A 7,743-nucleotide genomic window follows, 5' to 3' on the forward strand; every position below is an offset into this window, starting at 1 on the left:
TATCAGAGAGAGAGAGAAAGCTAATTCAGAGTGTAAAATAGCCGAATCCCTTAATGATGGGGTCTTCCTCTTTTTATAGTGAGATGAGTACAAGTAATCATCAATAATCCATGGGTTGGTGTGAATGTCAGGATTAAATCCAACTTTACGTCACATTACCACCTTCCAAACTGATTTCACGCGATTTGGAGCAGGGAAATGCACACGTGGGAGCTCCATAGCATTTGGCAGGCCTGACGTGTGCTTACCGTTCTCACAGGAGCAGGTCAACCCTCCATCACGTGATTTTCTACGTCAGCCTTTGATTTCCCAGGCGTAACATAATTTTTATTTTACTCCGTCTCTACGTCAATTAATTTGAACTTACATTATCATTAATTCCCCATATTCACTGTTTTTCTTGGTAACTTATGCATTCTTCGAACATTGTCTTGAACCTGAACTCGTTTATAAAGCCATCATCTATCTCCTTCCCCTCTCGCTCTCCGTCATATCTTCAAATACACTTCGTTTCTTGTATTTTCCTTTAGCTTCAAGAAATCGTACCACGGTTAAAGTCACGCCTGATTTTTCAGCCATTCTACTTGCATAACTTAATGCCTCATGATGGTCAGGCTGCCAATGGAGAGCATGGTTATACGGAATTCCGATTTGTCAAATTCTGTTGAATTTTGTTCTATCGGAGGTCCTACTCCACGGTCAACGAGATGCCATACAACATGGTGCATTATTAAGTAAATTTTGGTTCAATTGGCGTATTGAAACATTATCACCTTGTAACCGACATTGGTGTGTGGTAGCTTGTGATATGGTACCAAAATGAAGGCAACATGCTTTTCCTCTGCAAGTTGGAAGATGTCTCGTGGATGGTGGTGTAAGGGGACACTGCCGTCAGCGGATGCACAGTTACCGCCGTTTCGTTTTCACGCTCAAAGTTCCAAAGGCGTTAACGATTTTCCGACTCGGCCCTTTGAGGGGTGATGTCATTGTTGATTTTGCCGTTGCCAATAATAGTTCTAGTCTTTCGTGAGTCTTGAACAATAAGCATGGCAGAGGCACGTCCAGTACCAGTAAGCTGCACAAGGTGCACGGCGAAGACACATATGGGAGATCTCGTGGTGGCATTAGAAAGTTGGAGTAGATTGATGATGCCGGAGACGTTTCGGGTTGAATGAATGCATGTCAGAATTCGAAGTTCTGTGTTGGATCGCTTCTTTCTATTGATCTAGCTTGTAGTTGCTGAAACATTTTGTTGATTTTTCAACTAAGAAGAATATTGGTGCTACCGTAGACGCCATTAACAATGTATGATCCCATTACAGCGAATTCTATATTGCATAGCCTGCAGTTAATTTTGTGAATGATGATCAATGTTTATGAAATGTACACATTAATTAATGAAGAAGAATTGAAATCTTACTTTCATGGCTCGGCCTTCATTAAGAACAATGAGTGCCAGAACACCTTTGGTGTTGAGAAGACCTCCTAAAGCCAAGGCCTCCCTAATGACATGCCATGGAATAAACAGACGAGAAGAGTGCTGACAATTTTGGAGGAAGAAGCCACAATTGTAAAAACAAACATACATTTTATCCATCTAGTGCTTAATGATAAACCAGCAAAGTCTGAACGACGGCCATTAAGCAAAAAAAAACATCGGCATCATGATTGGTTCACAAATCCTTGAATTCTTTCCGTAATATCAATGGCAATCTCTCCATGTGGATGATAAATCTAACATAAAACTACCTATCATGGAATGTGATCCACACGCATCAGCAATGCATCCACATATAGCAACCGCGGCTAGGATTAAACTTATATGTGTTTCAGAGAAAATATTTTTCCCTTTCTTTCGTTCTCATTTTCATCCATTTAATACCTGGACGTAACAAGAACCAGCGCTAACAGAAAGATAGTTGTGGGTGCTGCCGCCATGTAGAACATATGGAGATCATAGAAGTTATAGTTATAACAAGAAATATCCACGCACTAAGTCTCTGAAAGGCACTAGTTAATGCCCGTCTCCCAAGATCGTATGTAGAGCTTCACATTTCACAGAATTCTTCTAGATCAGGGAAGCTCGAGTTACTCAATGATATAGCCCAAAACATGGCACCCATAGGAAGCGATTCTCCGACTCCGTTTGCAACCCCGCGTATGGGTACAAAATATAAGCCGGCTCCTGCAATAAGTGGAACCAAAATTCCTACAACCGAAATGCTTAATGACTTCTTCCCAATATGCCTCAACGCCGATACATCCATCTCTAATCCCATCAAGAACATGTAATAAGTCAGCCCCAAACCGGAGAAATGCTCCGCGACGTAGTTGTCTTCATAAGTGAAAATCTCTCCCGAGAAATTTATTATACTCATTAACGGTGAGCCAATGAAAAGACCAGCCTGTTAACAATATAAATGGAAATTAATATAATATATATTAAAAGTAGTAATCATCAATTAAAGTCATTTATGAACTACTTACAATAACTTCGGCAACAAAACGAGGCTGGCGAAGAGGTCTGAGGATGAACATGAGAATGCGGGTGATTAATATCACTAGACTCAGTTTAATGGCTATCGCCCGGAGATATAAATGGAATGGATTGTTTTCTTTCCAAAAGGAGTCACCTATGGTAATATTTTTCATAAAACAAACATGTATTTCAGATCCCGTGTTGTTTGTTACGTTATAATTTCCTGAGGTTAAACTTTCGGGGATCTTTGGCTTCATTAATTTTGCTCATCCTGTATCTCCCACTACCTTTAATTCCTCTCTCTGCTAGGCCTACTTTCTGATCCGTAGTAGTTAATTGGTAATGCTTCTATTAAGAGCATGTGCATATATATTTATGTGTAAATCTATACCTTGAAGATAAGTAAATTTGCAAAGTTTGTTAACACAGATTGAAGGCTATCCGCTCTGCTCTCTTTGCAGTTATGCTGTTGCTGTAGGTAGATGGTGTTCTAGTACAGTTAGTACTGTATAAATATATATTTATTCTTTTACATTATTTTCGGAATTATGAACTCTTCCCTCTATTCCTTCTATTTTATTATTATGTTTTTGTGAAGGAATTTTAAAGCCTTCGTTCGTTCATTGTATCGGGTTTGTGAAAATTTAAGCATCTATTTTCAATAATATTGGGAACCATTTTTTCTTTTTTAAACTAAAAGTATGTGAATTAATTAAATAATAAGTTTATATATTTTAAAGTTGCATATATAACGAAAGAGTTGACGAATTTTTCCAACCCAAATAATGGCTTAATGAACTTTCCAACCCACAGATTTCTAAAATATCATTTTATTATCTAAATTTATATTTCGGCGATAAATAGAGAGTAAGCTCATTCTAAACTATTGGGGCTTTTGAAGAGAGGAGGTCGATGAATCTTTTGGTGGTAGAAAGTTAGATTTTGGATATTGGGATTGATTGAAATTTGACTTAGGTAAACGGTTGCGCAAACCCTAATCACTTGATTCTCAGCAATTGGTGGGGTTTGCGGGAGTAGGGTTGAAAGTTTTTGGTGAGTGATGATCAGGAAAAAGAATAATGGTGGTGTGAGGTCGCAGTGATACTGGAATCAAAACGGAATATAAATTTGAGTAATAAAGTAGTATTTTAAAAGCCTGTAAGTAAGAAAATGCCATTAAACCATTATTTGGGTGGGAAAAAGTCGTTTACTCTATAATAAAACTTAATTTTATGAGATTTATTATCTTTTTACAAGTTTATTTCGCTCATCCATTATAAGATCCTTAATATTAAATGTCTATTATTATAATATTGAATTTGGAGGTAATCAATAATTTTATAAGGATTCTTTTAGGGGTATTTTTTTATTTTCAAGGGGGTTTTGTAATAATCATAAAAGTTAATATACTATTTTCAATTACAGTAGATGTGTTTCAATTAAGCAATCTCTATTTTTACCTTCCATATTCCAAGTTCCAACTACTTTCTATTATATGAGAGCCTTCATTTGTTCATTGTATCGGGTCCTTGAAATTTCAAAGATTTATTTTCCATATCTACCAAATTTTTTTATTTTATGAAACTAAATAAAGTAATATTTTGTGAATTAATTAAATAAGAAGTTCTTAAGATTACATACACACATTATGAGTAAAGATAGGCTGACAAACAAATCTAACAAACTTCTCTCACAAACCCTCACGTGGTAGGCTGGTAGCTGAGTTGGCAGCTCCACCACACCCAAGGCACAAAATGATTTTGACTAGACCCAAGAAACATTTGTTCATAATGGTTGTCATTCATGGAAGAAATGGTCGTTCCTTCCTTAAGGAATGGTCGTTCCTCTCTAAGGATTGACCATTCTCGTTCGTTGAAGGAACGGTCATGTACGAAGGAACACTTGTTCCTTCATACATGGTCGTTCCTTAGAGATAGGTTGAGTAGGCAGCTCCACCACACCCAAGGCACAAAATGATTTTGACTAGACCCAAGAAACAACCATTCATAATGGTCGTTACTCACGGAAGGAATGGTTGTTCCTCTCTAAGGAACCGACATTTCTTCCTTATGGAACGGTCGTTCCTCTCTAAGGAACGGTCATTCCTTCCTTAAGGAATGGTCGTTCCTCTCTAAGGATTGACCATTCTCGTTCGTTGAAGGAACAACAATTCCTTCATATGGAATGACCATTTCTTCCTAAGGAATGATTGTTCCTTATCAATCAAGAAACGATCATTCCTTATCAAGGAACAATCGTTCGTCCCTAAGGGATAACCATTCATATTTAGTTAAAGTAAAGTTTGTGAGATTTGTTTGTCAGCGTAGTATTACCCAATATGAAATACATCCATTATCATTGAAGGGTGTTCATCTATTTGCTCTCTTTACAGTTGTGTTGTTATTGTTGTTAGATGGTGTTGTGGTTGCTAGTTGTGGGGGACAAAATCACTTGGGGCCTTGTCAGGCCCAAACAGGGATGTTCCACTACATCAACCCAAGCTTGTGATCCAATTTCAGTTGGATCACTATCAAAGCTCGTCGCTTGGGCCAAACCGCGACCTCCAGATCCAGCTTTCTTCCAAAATGGGCAACTCCATCGGCCCATCTAAGGTAAGGCCTTCCAGACCAAGGTAGGTAGTATTCTTATTTTACTTTATCCTAATTCACCCAAGATTTCATATCTTAGGCAGATTAGGACTCTTGTTACTAGTAAGTCAAGTGAATCAGGATCTTCCTTATTCACAAGACCTCTTCCCTTAAGGATTTAGAGTCTTATTAGGATACAAAGATCCTACAACTACTATATAAATAGAGGTCACTCTTTTGTTTAGGGATTCAGCCTCAATATCACCTACCAACACCTAAGCTCTTACTCCTGAGAGCTATCATACTACATCATGGTTCTAGTCCCCGACTTGACCTCTGGTAACCGTTCATTCCTTTACCCTTACTAAATTGCCTCATTCAGCCTTACTGACTTGAGCGTCGAATTTACTATGACAGACACCATACCAGTGTCCAAGTAAGCTCCACGCTTGTTTTCTCTTCATGCAAGTATAGCGAATTGCCAGTGGCTTCAACCTCACGGGATCAGACCTTACTTTCGCAACTATTGATTTTAGCATCTACCGTTTGGTGCCCATCATGGGGCCTTTGGCAATCGACCTCCGTATAGAATCCTACTCTACAAAGAGTCACGCAATGGCTGAAAACATGGATACCATCTCGACAGATCTCACGACTGAGGTCGAGGTTCTTTCGACGCTCATGCAACAACAAGCCAACAAAGTCACAAGCCGAGAATAACAACATTCAGGCCGAAAATCAAAGCCTATGAGAAAAGGTAAACCAGTTTTATTCTCTTGATTTCCTATTCAATCAGATACCTGAGAATTGCTTTTGCATCTCGGTAAACCCTATGCAACCACTAGTGACCCCAGACCCTAGAACCTTGGCTTCTAACCCTCAGTCTTCCCAGCTCGAGTCATCCATGACGGGTGGACTGGCACCCACCACCACAGATACAACAAACTTAGCCATGCAAACACGCGCCCTATCAGCCGATCCCTCAATTACCCGTGACCAGATCACTTCAACTGTCCCAAGCAATCGACCACAAGAAATCACTAACCTTGACCAGCCTCTTAGCTTCAATGTTCCATAATACATCCAAGATACCTCCAACTCGGCTCACCCTCATAGGTTGACCGACCAATCCATCCAAACACCGTTTGGCTCAACTCATCTTAATGGGTCGAACAGTACTCAAATCACACCTTTAACCATCCTTGTCGGTAGAAATACCCGAACAGTAACACTTGGGATGACTCACCTTTAAGGGATGAATGAAATCCAGAAAACACAAGAAAACCACCAAGCCTACCATAATGACTTGGCCCGCCCTACCAGACCGAGTGAAAGAAACACACAACCCCAAACCATGAACCCAAACCTTTTGTCTACAGCCTCCCCTTTTGAACAGATATTAACAAAAAAAATGGTTGACATGGAAGCTATGATGAGACGCATACCAAGAGTACCTATCCTAGCCAAGAAGAGTCTTCCCCATAGTTATGCCGACTGACCTTTCGCAGACTCCATAGCCTTAGCCGAGATACCCCATAAATTTTCCATCCCAAATATGAAACCATATGATAGAACGACTGATCCAGATGAGCACATAGCTTTATACAAACAGAGGATGTTTGCCGTCTCCATACCTTGGGACGTCAAGGAAGCATGCATGTGCAAGAGCTTCGGTTCCAATTTATTAGGACCATCCATTGTACACAAACCTCCCTAAAAACTTCATAGGCTCATTTGCCCAGCTTACCAACATATTCGTTGAGTAGTTTGCAAGCAACAAGAAGTTAGAGAAGCTGTCGTTCGACTTATACAAGATTTATCAAAAAAATGGGAGAGCCGCTATGTGAGTATGTTAGTCGGTTCAATAAAAAAAAGATATCAATCCCATCCTGCCATCCTAAAACTGCGGTAGATGCTTTCAGAAAGGGAATGCTTCCCAATGGGGAGCTCTACAAAGACCTCACTAAATTGGGCTGCAATTCAATAGAGGATGCCTTGGCCCGAGTGAACATTTAGATAAGGTGAGAAGAAGATGAGATAAATTGTAGAAGGCATACATCTTACAATGAGCGTTGACAGAACCACAGTGAGAGGCACCCAGACGCACGATAGTATGAAGCAAATAACTCAGCTCCAACACCGAATTCCAACAGAAACAATCGAAAATCGTACGACCGGCTGTCAGCCCGGCCTGTATATAGACCTTCAAGCTCCTCTTCATTCGTGGTCCTTGAGTACAACTGTAATGTCGAGCCAGTACAAGTGGTTGTCATAATGAAGCAAATAGGTCCAGCGGTTAAGTGGCCACCAAAGCTGAGACCGGCTGCCAAGAGAAACATTACCAAGTGGTGCGAATTCCACCATAACCACAGACATAATACTGCCAACTGCATAGCTCTAAGATTGAAAGTCGCGACCTAACTTAAGAGAGGACATCTTCATGACTTATTGACCGAAAAAAGGTAAAAGCACGATAAAAAACAGAGATGAGAAGAACCGGTCCTCCCCTCCGCCTGACCTAAAGCCAGAAGGATTCTGCAACATGATATCAGGCGGTTCAAAGATTAGCGAAGGTTAGCTACTCCTCGGCAAAGAGGCATGCCTGAGCAAGCTATCATCTAGAAGCTCGTTCTTCCTATCCATCCACACAGAAGCCTACTCAACAAATCATCCAGT

The 7,743-nt window shown here is 40.0% G+C and overlaps 1 pseudogene; it reads right to left on the reverse strand.

Annotated features, from left to right (window-relative positions):
* Nucleotides 1–388: 388 nt before the first annotated feature.
* Nucleotides 389–6,765, reverse strand: LOC116147024 (annotated as a pseudogene).
* Between the last annotated feature and the right edge of the window lie 978 nt (nucleotides 6,766–7,743).

Source organism: Pistacia vera, unplaced genomic scaffold, assembly GCF_008641045.1.
Source record: "Pistacia vera cultivar Batoury unplaced genomic scaffold, PisVer_v2 Contig487, whole genome shotgun sequence".
NCBI lineage: Eukaryota > Viridiplantae > Streptophyta > Magnoliopsida > Sapindales > Anacardiaceae > Pistacia > Pistacia vera.